The sequence below is a fragment of the Sinohyriopsis cumingii genome, chromosome 9 (assembly GCF_028554795.1).
Source record: "Sinohyriopsis cumingii isolate HCF-2022 chromosome 9, ASM2855479v2, whole genome shotgun sequence".
Taxonomy (NCBI): Eukaryota; Metazoa; Mollusca; class Bivalvia; order Unionida; family Unionidae; genus Sinohyriopsis; species Sinohyriopsis cumingii.
In genome coordinates, this window is record NC_142969.1 from 3,433,585 (window position 1) to 3,448,635 (window position 15,051).

The window sequence follows — 15,051 nt, forward strand, 5'->3', positions numbered from 1 at the left end:
CTTTTGTAGAATTTGTTTTGATTTTGAAGAGCATATATTTAAACACAATACTAACATTGCTGTTTTCCTTGACAAGTATTCATATGTCCCCGTGTTTGTTTACCAAATACCCTACTTATACGTTACGATTTTGTCTTAATGTCAACCTCTTATACTTAGATAGTGAAGTATTAAAGTCATCCTATAATTATAGGCCTTATATGCAATATTTTTCGAATATAAAGTGTGTAACGTTTTTGCGTCTACCTATCGCTACTCAGCAAGTTCCTTTGTAGAATTTATCGACTACTGTTTTTAATCGTTGGCTTAGTACGATAAATGGCCCTTGCAAAAACTTTAAAATAACTCAAATCAACAACTTAGCACTGCAATCAATCTGTTTTCTTTTTTAAATCAACAATGCCCCTGTTTCGTGCAAACGGTTGTAAATGTCAAATCATCTGGACAATGCATAATTTTGAAAGTTATTGGTCCTAACATAGTTGGATGCAGCTAAAACCAGGTAGTATATGCATTTGTTAGCATCATGGACTATTGGATTTCTCCCTAGAACATACAAACATTGCCACTTTTCATGTTTACTGTTGCATAGTCCTCCCTTTACATGCAAAGTATAGTGTCACTATATTTTGCAATATATCCGATTCAACTAAGATTACAACTCATGTTGTGTTTATCTTGAATATTTATTTGATCTAGCCCAAATAATTAACAGTTACATAATTATTCCACAAACGTTGAAACCGCATCAACCAATGAGAATGAAGACAAAATTAACGTTAAGTCTTAATATTAAGATTAATTTTAGCAACTGCCAACATGTAAACCAACATTTATTTAAGGATCTGTTTTAATTTGTACCCTCTTAAGCCTGATGTTCCTTAGGCATAAGGTAACTTAAGCTATTCTGTACAATTTTCGACCATGAATAAAAAATACAAATATTACAATAAATCCTGTACCAAGATTTATTTAAATATTGACATACATAACCCCTCCCGCAAAGCGAATAGAAAGATTTATGTAATAAAGCGTTTGTTTGCATATTAGTTAAATGCACGAATGATTATAAAAATAACGAAATTACACAAAATGATGTATAATGAATATACAAATTTGTATAGATAAAATAATATAAAACTTCTGTGATGTGCCGAATATAGATGTCGATTCTTCTGTTTAGTTTTGCAGATACAAGTACGGTGGTTGTGATCAATGTACAACATACGTGGAGAATGGGCATAATTAATATACAGTTCTCAGCTAAACAGACTTCCTCGATTGCAGAACAATTGATATGGTGCTTATTATTTTTATTAGAAACGTGGCATAAAGGGAGCTTTACATAGATTTTATCTTGATTTAAAACGTCACCAACCCTTATATTACTTCCAACAAAATATATTTTAAACGTTTGGGGGCTGCATGAAATACTTTATTTTTAAATGTGGTATTGAAGTTATCCAACGCCTCCAAACATTTGTCAAACCAATAAGGCTTGTTTGCCTTAATCTATGGTTCAATGTCACAGCAGTTATGGAAAAAGCTTGCAAACCAGTTCCGAAAATAAGCAGTCATACACAGCATTTGCATTCACAAACAAAACGTACAATTAACTTCGTCACTGGATCAAGGGGTGGCACCTCTTACTTTTAAACTTGTTGTTTCAACGTCATTTAAAGATAGGATCTTCATTATTTCAAAGAACGGTTTATATCAGTTAGCTATTTTAAAAATAATTTCCTTACTTCAAACCTTTAGTTAGATTTGAAGAAAGGTGATTTTTTTTAAATACGATAAAACCAAGTACTAGGAGTTACAAAAATATACATTACATAACATGAAATCAATGATGTTAGGACGTATCCGTTATAAACATAAGAAACCAACACCACCCTACGTTTGATACGGTATGTGACCCGTATGTGATTCACAGTTCTCGTTTCATATGATGAACTACTCGGCCTACCATGTATTATTATGACGTGAACGATTTTTGAATTCAGTAAAATTACAGATAATTCCTTTATCACATAAGTGTTAATGAACATTGTCTAATTCCAGTGAATAATTTTTACAAATAGACTGACCTATATTACAATCTTAACACATCAGTTAGACTAAGTTCGTTCAGACGTTAGCGCAGGTAAGAACAATTTTTCAGAAACGCTATATTGTTCAAAAACTTAAGACACAACAACATAGCCGGTGTAGTAGTCAAATGTATTCCCCTTTGACCGTTTTCCTGGGGAAGGAATTAGCTAGCCAATTCTTTCCCGCTTAAAATAGGAAGTTTATAACCACGGTTTCTTAAGTATTGTGGGTGCTCTTTACTGCATGTATATTAAATAAATGTGTCACAAGTATGTTGATTAGATGTTAATGAACTGATCTATATGGTATACAGTGGATCAAGGAAGGAAGGTATCATTTGAAACAAATAAACTCACGAAACTTGTATATTGTATAACACGATGCACGATCAAATAAAATAGGTCAGTGACTATGATAAATGCAGTAAAGATAATCTAGGGCCAACACTAACATCCTCTACTTTGATTCATATATAAGTGCAATACAAAGTGTACAGTTTATCTGGAATCAAAAGTATCTGTCCTCGTCCAATGACATACGATGGGAAAACTTCAATCCACCTCCAGACATCAATGCAAAGACTGTTACTAGAAAATTCACATCACCTTTATGAAGCGATCAAAGTGTAACTTATATAAGAAATTATCAACCACAACACATTGCAAATTGTACGAGGAGGTGTTAATTGTATGTTTAGAGCTATATGCTTTGTCATTTCAGAAACCATAGAGAGCTTCAACATGTGCCGTATTAGCATTGTCAGGTACATGCACTCTACAAAGGTTACTGAAAAAAGCTTAGCATTTACCTCAACAACATTATAAGTACGTATTTACAGGAGAGTAATAAGGAATCAAACACCATGTGGGCAACTGATACTGCTAGTATAGGTGCATCATCACTTGTTATCCAGATACATTTATGTGCATAGTGCTAGTGGATCAAAAATTCCAAATGAGTTAAGCAGTTTGATTAGTTGAGGTACCCAGCATCCCTTTCCTTTGACAATTTCACTCAGTCTGGAGTTTATTTTGCAAAATCTTGCAAATAACCATTTTCATTTAGTGTTAGGTCGCTAAGACGCATGAACATTAAATAAAAGTTGTGTCTTATTCCGTGTAGATGATTATTGAGCGTTATTAGTCTGAAATTATAATCTGTACGAGAGTTTGTAATGTGAGCCATTACCTGTATTATATGTAACATGTGAGCCTCAAGCAGAGAAGTAAAAAGTCCATTACTGAAGACAAAAATAAATGAATGTAGTAGGGAAAGAAGCAGTAAGCCGAATTTGTCCATGCCAGCCTTATTTGTCAAGTGACCCGTTATAAATATGATATTGCACGTGCGCGCATTAAACTTATTATCCAAGATTCTTTAAATGAATAGAAAATAACTGATTGTACGGGGGATATATAAATAGAGGGATAAATAATTAGCTATCCATTTATTTCTCCGCTGTCACAAATGTTTGCAATTCTAAGAAACAAAATAATATCCCCCATTCAGACATAAGGCAACACTTTTACCACTATAATTGTGAATATTAAATCTATATTAATTGATGAAGGCTTGATGAATGCTTGATATGTACTATTTTATTACAAAGTCTATGCTTCTAGTCATATACATAATTAAAGTACTCTCTCGTTGAAGTCCGTCAAAGTTATAATTGCTTGGTGTTTTGCATTATATATTTGCTAAACACAAAGGAAGCTGTTTGCAATCAGACAAATAAACATTTCCACCCGACAGATAATCAACTAATGCAATGTTTTGCAAGAACGCACATAAGGAGAGGATTTACATGAGGAAGCTCAGAATCTATTGCCATTTTTATACTAGTTTTGCTGAAAGATTATGAACTCTGATTCGTTCATGACAAATATATCGCTACTGTATGAATGGTCTTTACTTATAATGACAGTGAGTAAATCATGCAGTTGATATAAGTATCAGTCTATTTGATACAATTTAGTTGAAAACGATTGTAGGATGTTGAAGCTCTCTATGCTTTCTGACACGGTCGCCATCAATTAATTCAAAAGTAAATTCTGATGCATGACATGCAATTTCCAGTTTGTGGATATTAAGCTAGGTTTACACCAGACTGCAAAATGACATATTTATATCAAACGACCATACTGATGGCATCTGATAATCGTTTCAAATTTGATAATGCAGAACAGTGAAAAAAACATTTATCCGTCTATGTTTTGCTACCTTTATATAATCTATTTTGTTTATATGATGTTCGTATTGGTTGTTAAAACATATGTATGTATTTCGAAATAGTAAATCCTGTCAAGCCTCCATCTTCTACTTTAGAGCATTGTCTTCAAATATGGTTCAATCTCATAACAAACGCTCATATAAATCAAAATATTGTCTTCCGCAAAATGCATATAGCCATTACTATTTTTGTTAAATCAAAACGTTGATGACAATATGTTTTCAAATTTCTTTCTTAATTTAATAGTTTCAGTTTGTCTGAATTGAAGATGGTTGCATTTTCGTGATCACTTTGTTTTGCGCTTCTGCATTATTTATGTAAGTATTTATTCTAATTTTTTCAATATAAATATTCGATTTATATGTATTTAACTATTAACTTAACACTAACATTTATAATCGATATTGTTATAGATCTGTACTAAAAGCTTTCCAAGGCGACATGGTGCAAAACTTTCAGAATATTGACATCACCCAACCCATTAGTCAAGTAGACATAAGTGATATCTCAACAACTAAAGTTACACCTGTTGTGAAATTAAATTGAAACAGAGGAGGGCTCACGTAACCTTTTAAACCCAATGTGGCAACGGGGATATACCCAAGGCATACGTTTCTATGGCCTAATCATGTCATATATGTCCTCATGACTCTAGTGGATTGAATTTTGATTGGTGGCTATCCCATGAAATATGTATATCTACAGCTATTAATTGAAGTAACTTATCATAGGATAAAATGAACCTGACAGATGTATCTCCCTAAACCTTTATGATTATTATGTACCTATGTGCCTATAAAAATAAAAATTATTTTTGCTGTCAAGACATGTCTTAGCTTGAATTCGTTTTAAATTTAAGTGTTGGTAATGCTATATTGAACCAGTTAAAAAGAATTAATTTCGATAGGGATTTCAACACGTTTTCGGATGACTTTATCGACCAATTATTATGATGTGCACTCTTCTTCAGCAAAAATGTATTTTCACCACCATTTGCTATCGTAGTTTCCTTGTCACCATCTCTAATGTATTGGAAGGAAAACTCTAACATATAAAGATAGAAATACAACATACTTGCATTCCTTTGTGAGTTGTCACTCCTGGTATGATGGTTACATCGGTGGCATACTTTAGGATATCAGGTATGAACGGTAAAGAAACGATTTATTTAGATGGACAGAGCCTGTTTATTAATTAAAACAATGAAAAGAAAACGAAAATTAAAAACATGAAGATATACCATTTAGATATAGAAATACACGTAAATTATGATATTTATTCCAATAATACCAGCTTCATATCGAGTGCTTGAATTTAAATGCTGTGATATCATGCTGTGCAACAGTAACGTTATTTCATTTACAAATAAGTTACTATGCAGAATGAAATTTATAGCGATTTCGTTTTCAATAAATTAAAGCTATGTTTATATTACTAGTATATGTTTAAACAACTCATAAAACGTTATAACTAATAATGTATAATACAAAATTAAGATGAATGCAGCATATCTCATGAGGAAATTCAAATATTTCCCAGTATTTCCTAATGCATCAAAGTAATTCAATGGAGCACTATAATAAAACGAATTTAAAATGCAATCAAATGTATATTTTTCTTATATATTAAGATATACCTATATTTACGTTCTAGCTCTGTTGGCACATTAGCAGCTGCGGAGCCTTTGAAATCGTCAATAGGTGAGACCCATTGATGTTAAAAAGCAGAAGCACTGAGGAGGAAGTTATTGAAACACATTTGAAAAGCTCACACTGTTCGTGCCTTATTTTAAATTTGGTTTATCGTAGTACGTATCACATTAAAGAAACCAGTTCGCACACTATGGTATTAATCTTGTATGTGGATATGTACGATATATAAAGGCCGCGTGGTTGAATGCACTTGACACTGTGTTAAATCGTGAGCAAATATAACGAAATATTGTATATTAAATCACTACATCATAAAATGGCTTCCATGGAGTTGATGGTGGCAATTACTATCATAATATGCTGGATCTGGATTCAGGGTAAGCCTAATGTAATCCATAATTGGCAAGCTTACATTTCATAAAGTTTGTATGATAATGGCTTAAACGTTGATTATGGAGATAATCTTAAAATGTAATTTGTTTTCAATGCTGTCGGTGTACATTAAATTTGGATTGAAAATACAATTCGCGGGCATTTTTACTTTAACTGAAAACACGACACGTCTCCAAAAAGTATTGAAACGTTCGTGTGTATATGCTTATAGCCTGAATTGCATACCTTCACAGCCCGTTTGTTTGTTTTGTATAATGTAATTATAGAAAAATTAGAGCATCAAAGGTTTCATGATTTTCTCTTTGCAAAAAGCTAAACGAAGAAACGCTCAGATAATAAACTATTGATTCAAACCTGGAAATACTGTGAAAGGTTTTCCGAGTTGGCAAAGCAATCATTTTATCGGGCGAAATAACCTGAGGAAAGGCATGGTCATGATTTCTGCACTTTTTAATCTAACTGCAGTATGTAATATATTGATGCTACAAACACTCATAAATCACACTTTTGAACAGAATGTAATTCGTGATATGAAAAAGTTTCCATTCCTTGGTAATAAGTAGGAAATATAGATTATTCATATTAAATGTGTACATATTTGACTAGAGATCAGTTGACCCTTTCTCTAATTTATTTTACTCTTCTTTAAAGCATTATTGACGTAATACGTATAAAATGTACACTTTAAAGTCAAGTTTGTGGATTGTCTTCCGTGCGGTACAGCATTACGTACAATTATGTTAGTAACAACATGTGTCTGTCAGACTTATGTTCACTCTAGTCTTACTCCAAATCAATTACCGATAAACGTTATTTTTTGGTATAATCTCATTATGGTACAAATGGATGAAACAAGCATTATATTGCAACCAAACAATGTTCAGAATTCCAACCTACAGTTGGAAGACAATTAAATACTTATTACAGTGGCAATTATTCGAGGTACATAATAGAGAGAGGGGTAGTTAGAGAGAGAGAGAGAGAGCATTGGGTTACGTCAAGGTACCGGGCACTGGGGAAACAATTGCAATAATTTTGAATTGGGCTGACCTGAATACATTGTTAGAACATGACGGTGACTCCGAAGACGATGCATTGGGGTGCACCGGCCGTAGAGAGGAGTAGTGATGGCATAAAAGCGGTTAAGAAAATAAACACAGTCCAACTTCCAGAAGAGAACAATAGTGAGTTCCGTTTCCAGCACCTTCCCCGATTTTTCATTCCTTACCATACGTAGATGATTTTAAACAGAAGCAGAAATAAGAATTGGATAATTTTTGCAACTGCAGAAAGACGCAAAAACAGTCTTTCTCATTCAAGAGCAACAGCGAGAAGAAGAATAGACAAGAAGAAAACGACAAGAAGAATAAGAAGAAGCAGAGAAGAAATATGGTCTAGGAGAGAAAGAGGACAGTGAAAGTGAAACAGTCACGGTACTCTTAGACATTTTGGAAGAGTCAAGGAGTCTAAAACAAACGTATCAGACCTCTTTAATACGACCTAAGATAAAAAGACCTTCGCGAGCCATACATTCCAATCCGTTAACATTTCCACTACGCCTGAGATACCAACGCTAGTGATTTATATCAAATCAACAAACGTAGCAGGTCAAGAAATATACATTGGCCGGGGGAAAGGGGTACGGCATTTACAGATCATTACTTCCCGTTTCTGAGTTTGCGAAAATCAAATAAAACTGAAATCCATTTTCTCCCATGACGCACGTGTGTGAGTTTGTGAGTATATGACCTAATTATCATACAAATCAAAACAAAGAGACACGTGTTTTCTTTCCAATATATATGTGGTACAATTTGCTATCAAATTTCACAACACATCACTTTAAAAAGTGTATTAGCTTCTTATTTTCCCTCCTTTAAATTTCTTCGCTGTCACAAATTTATCCTTATTTTCGTCTTCCTCCTTACTTTCGTCTCGTCTTCATTTATTCTTGTTCTGGATGGGTCTGGGTTTATCTTCCTTGTCGCAGTTAATTTCATCCTGTTCGGAAGCCCTCTCATCCAGCCCTTCATGTCACTTGGATCGGTTATCTTTATTATTAGGGTAGTATGACGACCAATGTCCTTTTTCTTGACAATGATAACATATATCTTGACGATTGTCTCTATTAATGCCTGTTTTGCTTTGAGGTTATGGACATTCTGAAGACCAGTGCCTTTTCCCCTGACATATATAGCAAGCATCTTGACTTTTATCTCGAATGGAGGCGATTAGTCCATCGGCTTCTCTGAAGGAAACCTTCGTTTGACACCTCGCAACGCTTTGATCAGAAGTTAGATCTGCGTTTGCTCTTCCGTATTTATGGTTATATATATATATATATATATATATATATATATATATATATATATATATATATATATATATATATATATATATATATACAGATAAAAACAATTACGTTGTAGATGCTTCTATATCTAGTTTCATACGAAGTATACAGTTTTGAGAAGAATGTCACATTAACATGGAACGAATCACGCAAGTATTGTGCAGATAAAGAGAAAGTGCTTTTCGATGTAAAGAAAAATTCATCTGATGCTATCCTGATGGACATCTTTAACGATAGGGATCAAGCATGGGTTGCCAACACAGTGGAACTAAGTGATTTTATCAACATGACAGGTGAGAATAAAGCTAATGTATTTATGTTCTTTTAATTAGAACGTCATTGATTACTTCTTTATTTATTTTATAAATCTTTAACTTTGTTATTGAAAGGCATATCTAGCTGGCCAAGTCATTTTACAAATAAATGATGTCATTGATTATAGTTTATCCAGTTATGTACACAATATAACACTTAATACAAATACCGAGTGTATATTCGCTTGAATCGATGTATTAAGGGTTATATTTCATAGAGTGAATACCATAGTTCATAGGGTGAATAACACATATTTCAGGATATGAATAACGGATATACTTCATGGAGTGAATAACGTATATATTTCATGGAGTGAGTTGTTACTATTCTTGGTCTTCAATTAAGTGTAACAATACAAAGAAGTCAGCAATGGAAATAAAAATAAGCAAACAATTTTTCTGCAATATAAAGTGAAAATTAAAATTACACTGACAGTACTGTGTACTGGATCACAATAATACTAAATGTCCTCTTAGAATATCATAGACTATATAATGTTCCGAATGTTCCGAATGAGTTTCAATATTCTTGAATGCCTTGATATATATATGCATACTTAAACATCCTTATATAATTTGTGCGATCCTGGTTGTCTTTGAGTTAGTTGAAAATATTTCCAAAATATATGTTTTAATCCGAACGTCCATGAGTACTTATTTGTTTAAATGAATACTTTGAATAAATACTTTCTCTCACCACAGCAATAAAACTTTGCAGATATTCGGAGACTGATCATAAGACCATATTAATTTTGTTTCCTATGGATATACCTACTAACTTGTAAACAAGATCAGATCTTGACGTCCAGTTCAAATAAAGAAAGTATTTAGAACATGCACGCATGACAAAGGTTAGATAGGCAAGCTTAATTTAGATTGCCAAGCTTAATTTTCAACGTAAAGACAAGACAAAAAATCGGATTAAGAAAATATCTACCCCCAATTATGAACAAGGGTCAATGAAGCTATCTAAATTATATATATATATATATATATATATATATATATATATATATATATATATATATATATATATATATATATATATATATATATATATATCTAGCAGCTGAAGGACCTGATATTTTCACTCTGAGCGAGCGTATTTTCTTCTTATTTTACGCTTTAACTTATTGGCCAGCAATATGTATACCAACACGCAATAGCACATTTCTTACTTGAGTTCGCGCGATATCAGAGGTATATTAATTATATTATTTAATGTTTTGTTAATATTCGCAGTCACAATAAAACTTGTGATATAATTTGCCTTCCCATTTTAAGTATAGCAGCACAATAACAAATATGATGATCAGTGGATTAAACTAAATTCATCTCCAACATAAAGCGTCCATACTTACCAATAGGAAAGCTTCCAGGAATAAATTCAGAGTGTGTGGTCAAAATGCTATCCACATACATTTACCCGAAATAAAGAATTATTGATATTATTTCATGCAAGTTAATGAATAAGATTATGTCCCTCAACCATTCAAGTAATTCACGGCGAAACACACACTTATCGTGAAGTGGTAGAAGAAAACCACGAGCATGAAATGTCTTGAAGAGAAAATATGCCATTTATGAAGCATTCTTTTATTGTTGAATATACAAATATACAAAGAAATTAAATGTACCAGTTTACTCTTTGTTTGTGTCACCAGATTTATGATATCTCCATTTTGTGAGTGTATATGTAGGCATATTACACAACTGAAACTAATGTATTATGAAATGAGCGAACTACTTCCTTATATATACTCAAAAAATAAAATGCAGACCTTTAATATATATTGCTTAAGGAAAAATCTCCGCATATCCACTCTGAATCAGATATAAATGTAAATTAATTTTACCATACATTTAAAGAAACATCATCTGTATGTATGAATATTTTTAAACCTATGCATGTTATAGTGTGACTAATTGGTGCATTAATGCACCAACGACACATATTCAGATGTTTAAGATTAATTTTATTCAGTGACATTTTAGGAATTCATTTTTGCATACGATGCTTCAAACAATGTGTATTTCTTTAGAAATAACGACATCTTTCTTAGAAAGATTTACGCAGTCACCATTCTTGGTGTAGGGGTACTGGATACTCGCAGATGACATATTTCAGAGCTTAAGAAAATCATAAGAATGATTCTGAGTAGATGTGTAAAGAGTTTGTTTCAATATTTTGTTTATTTCTCCATTCAAACGTGATTTCTTGCGAAGCCTTAAAGTTCTGTCAAAATCGCACATTTATAATGTTCCGAATGAATTCAAGTTGGATTCCAAATAAACTTGAATGTGTTGATATGCCAATAGTTTCCAAATGTGCTAATATGCAAACAGTTTTGATTTATCGCAGCGCCATAATCCAAATGTTCTTCAATGAATTCACGACGAATCCAAAATATTGATTAAGTCCAAACAAAATGCGCACATTGTATTTCAAATAAGTACATGAAATTAATAAATCTTCTCAAATCTTACTGAACACAACTAAAACTGACTTATATTAAGATAAGGAATGGTACAATAGTATGCGGGTAACATAAATATTAGATTCTAACACAGTAACATAAACAAGTTGAGTGTCATATTTCAGTAAATTGCAAAGAGACGATCACTTTAGAAAGGTCCGATGTCAAAAGGCCATTTAAGCATGTTTGCATACAATTGATAAGCATCTTAATGCTGCTATGTACATTAAATATACACTGCAAGCTATGTATTTTACTTTTATTATTCATTGTGTGGTGTGGGTTCTGTAAAATTTAATCTTGTAGCCGACCTTGTCCAAAATCAATGTCATTAACTAACTGGCCAACAATCATTGATTTTGTTCATTCTCGAAAGAATTAAATGATAAATTTTATTTGTAATTGAGTGTGGGTGTTATGTACGTTAATTGGTATTGTTTGTTAATTATCTTGTTATATTTTTATCTTTTAATTATACGCTTTTGATAATGTAACGTTGTAGTTTGGACTTAATCTTCTCAAAATGTTCATTTTCTACACGACTACAATTATTTATTTCGGTTTTGTAGAAAAATATACTTATCATAATCTGAATAAAAATCTCTGAAAATCCCTTGCGAAAATCCGTGTCTACCTGCTATGTACTATACATGTTGTGTTGCAGTTATAGTGATAGGTTTCTTATTGTAACTAAGATTAACACAATCCTAGAAGGTTGTGTTTATCTAGATAATTTTATATGATTATAAAGAAAAGAATTAAAACACGCGGTCAAGTACACTGTTATATATTTTTGAAAATGGAAGGATTATTCATTTATTCTGCAAGACCTATCAACAATAATTATATTAGTGTTGTGCCCAGGAATTAATTTTGGGCTGGAAATTATTTCCTTAAATTATTTGATTCAAGTGACTTTTCTCAGGAAAGAGAGAGTGAGAAAAAATATTGGACATATACATTTATTGAGATTTATAGTTAATAAAAGCCAGGAATTGTATTGTTTTTTTGTTTTTTTTTCAATCAACAACATACTCGTATTATAACACCACGAAACATGTCACCACAGGCACATCAACAGGTTCAGTGATGGATTTGATTTTGATTTATATTAAATCTTATTCATGGCCTTAATCATAAATGCCTGTGTCTAATTCAAGGTTATTTGGAATTTAATTTTCAATACTCTAAGTTAGTTTTGACATTATTATTTTGATTTCTAGAGATAAAACAATATTTGATGAATCTTATCAGTCCTGTAACTTCTCATTCTTTGGACTTTGATAAATGTGATTTGGCTTTTATTTGGTCAGTCTCTATTTGGCTCTGTCTTACACGTTCTTGAATTTAAATTAAAATACAAGACTGATATCGAATTGAAAATGCTTGAGCTTAAATAAGGTGCAGTTAAATAAAGATGATATAGAGAGGAAAGTGCATTTGCAGAAAGAGAGAGAGAGATGGAGAGAAACAAATGCAATCTCTATTCCGTAAAGAGGAAAGACAGAAACAAATGCAAGTACAGAAAGAAGAAAGATACAAAGAGAAAGACACAATGAAGAAAGGAAAACATCAATTTAGATTGTTCTAAAAATAAATCAGGCAAGTGAAAAGCACATCCCCTCATTACATTCAAATCCAGGTAGTGAAGTTATTAAGAATATTAGGCTAGTAAAATAGTTGTATGCAATTTAGAGAAAAAGAAGTACATAAATATCATCCTCATTTTGAAATACTTGCTAAAAATCGGAAATAACGAAGAGAATATTGAACGGTGTCATTACATAGTGAACGTTTTCGCACAGCTTCTGGGATCTATACTTCCCTTAAATACAAGTGCTTATGCTGATCTGGTGAAGGACTGTACCTTGAAGGTCTATTATATAGTACCCATGACTTATCGATAAAAGTTCAAAATCTATAAAAACCAACCAGGAAAAAGGCATGTAAAATTTGTAAAAGAAAACTAACAGTTATATGATTCGTGGTTCCTGGCAAGGAAAGTTGTTCAAGATTGAGAAAAACTCAGACAAGTCATATTAGTTGCAGACTTCAAGTACTGCGCAGAAATGGATAAACCTAAGGTCTGAACTTTAGAAAAGGATGATCGTTCAGTTGACGAGTATTCCCTAGGTTATAGTTTATTTTGTTATTAAGTCTTTCACACTGCAGTTTTCTGGGTTGCAAAAAAAATTGACCATTCATGTCGAGGTTTATACATCAAGCAGAGGTGATTCTGCAAATGTTATCCCAATTCAAAGTTTAAGTGACATGCGACCTTCTCAGTGTCTTTTATTATTAGGTGCACTTGCCTTTATCTAAGAAAATTTCTTCTAATGATTGTACTTATTCAGGGAGTAGATGCTATCCTTCTCCATGGTGCACATTTGTTATCAGATACTGTCTCAAGGCGAAACATTGTCGCCTGTTCCCAAAGATAGTGTTTGCGTATTACAAATCAATGAACAATCTAGAGATAAGATTTGGGTTCATTCACTTGTCACCGATAAGCCTTGTTTTGGATTATGAAATCGATCCTGTTAAACAAGGAAATCACTGATTTATACCCAGCGCGTACAGTTACTAGAGATACGGCAACGAAAAGTCTTGAGAATGATGTTGATAAGGAAATTAGCTTTTAGCTGACACATATATTTGTCAGGCTTCTGATGAGGTCACTGTTACTCCTGGTTTAGATCGATCAAAAGTATTGATCAGAGTGATCCTCTTTCACGCACTCATTATCGTCATTCTAATCATGTGACAAACAACAATCGCTTGTCATCGAACAAGTAAGGATCCAGATATCTCCTGTTCGCTTCACAGGGCCATGGATCACCCTGAAGCCAGATAAGCAAGTATTTGCTATTTTGTTAAAATGTGGGTCATTATGAGACATTTCAGACCAGTTCATGTGCCAGCTGGTGGCGTGTGGTCGCTGAATCATCAATTGTGGCTATATTATGTTTTAGACTGGAAATTCATAGTCTAATCCATAAAACACACTCGTCTCATCTTTTAAGGATCCATTGCACTTATCATAATATATTGTATTACTTTTATTAACCAAATTCAAAGTCATGTTTGTAAATACTGTAGATATTGTAGCAAGTGTAACATGATATGAATCCAATCAGAAATCAACTGCTGCATTTGACGATTCATTTAGCAGAATAATAGCGGAGTATGTATGTTCCTTACCTAAATCCATGTCAGGTCATCGATACGTATTGACCATAATACGTGAGTTTAAAAGATTTCCAGAGGGAATTACTTTGATAAATATTAAAACAATAGTAAACACTTTGATAAAAGTTTTACTCAATTAGACCTGCACAATATGATCAAAGGTCAAATCTTATGTCTGGCAGCTTCCATCAGGTTATATATGAATTAGGTGTCCAGCAATTCATGTGTTCTGCCTATCTTCCCGAATGCCGAAGGTCATATCAAACTTTGCAAAATATGATTCGGTCATTTTGTGTTGATAATGGAAAACATGAGATGAAGGTGTTAATTTAATGTTGTTTGCTGT

The 15,051-nt window shown here is 32.6% G+C and overlaps 1 long non-coding RNA gene across 1 annotated transcript; it reads left to right on the forward strand.

Annotated features, from left to right (window-relative positions):
- The first annotated feature begins 1,139 nt into the window (after positions 1-1,139).
- On the forward strand, positions 1,140-6,241 carry LOC149791184 (uncharacterized). Its single transcript, XR_016423157.1, has 3 exons — positions 1,140-1,300; positions 4,574-4,644; positions 5,981-6,241. It is a non-coding gene; the product is annotated as an uncharacterized LOC149791184 (long non-coding RNA).
- Positions 6,242-15,051: the final 8,810 nt, after the last annotated feature.